Consider the following 820-nt stretch of genomic DNA (forward strand, 5'->3'; position numbering starts at 1 on the left):
ATTGCTGTAACTTATATCTGTCATTAATTAGCAGAGAGAAGATAGGCTATTTCGACACTCAGAGTTATGACCTATGAAGATCTGAGCGACTAGTAGCTTAACATTCCATTAACAATGCCAGCTTGAGACATACATCAGTCCAGCTCTGCACAAGCCAGGGCAGGGAGCAAGAAAATGTGAGCAGAGACAGACTGTCTAAAGCTACAAGGCCCAGCAGTAAAGTGACAAAGACTGGAAAAATCCCACCCAGGACATCATACATGAGCCTCAGACAGATAACCCCAGTGTGGGGCAATGAAGGAAGCCCTGGGAGCAGAGGAAGCCAAAGACACCAGTTTGGTGTCTTGACACTCAGACAGGGAGATAGCCGGAGATGATCACCAGGCCATGTCACACAAGGCTGGAGGGGCAGACAATGCTTGGGATGACCTCAGACACTCAGAGATCGTGGAGGCCACTAAGAGAAGTAAGGAAATTTTGGAGAAATAGAAAATAAGAAAAACAGAAGGATGTGGGCACAATGAACAGAGACAGACCTGGAGGCTTGAGAGTATGCCATTTGGGACCATGGTTGGGTCCTGGCATATGCTCCTGCCAGAGGCCACCTCTTGGTCTGTTGGATTATCACGTTTACACTAAAGGTCACAGGGACATCTCTTCCCATAGATGCCTAAAACTTAGTGCATTAATTCAAGAATTGTTTCATCTCTGATCAAGCTAGATCATTTTTCTTAGGTAGTATGCCCAGCCATTTACCAGTGTAAGTTATACTTAGGATGGCTTCCATGAAGACCTACTTCCTATTAGTATCTCATTTTTA

General features: G+C 45.1%; 1 pseudogene; it reads left to right on the forward strand.

Moving 5' to 3' along the window:
* On the forward strand, positions 1-105 carry LOC116085534 (annotated as a pseudogene).
* The last annotated feature ends 715 nt before the right edge of the window (positions 106-820 follow it).

This window comes from Mastomys coucha, unplaced genomic scaffold (assembly GCF_008632895.1).
Source record: "Mastomys coucha isolate ucsf_1 unplaced genomic scaffold, UCSF_Mcou_1 pScaffold9, whole genome shotgun sequence".
In the NCBI taxonomy this organism is placed as follows: Eukaryota; Metazoa; Chordata; class Mammalia; order Rodentia; family Muridae; genus Mastomys; species Mastomys coucha.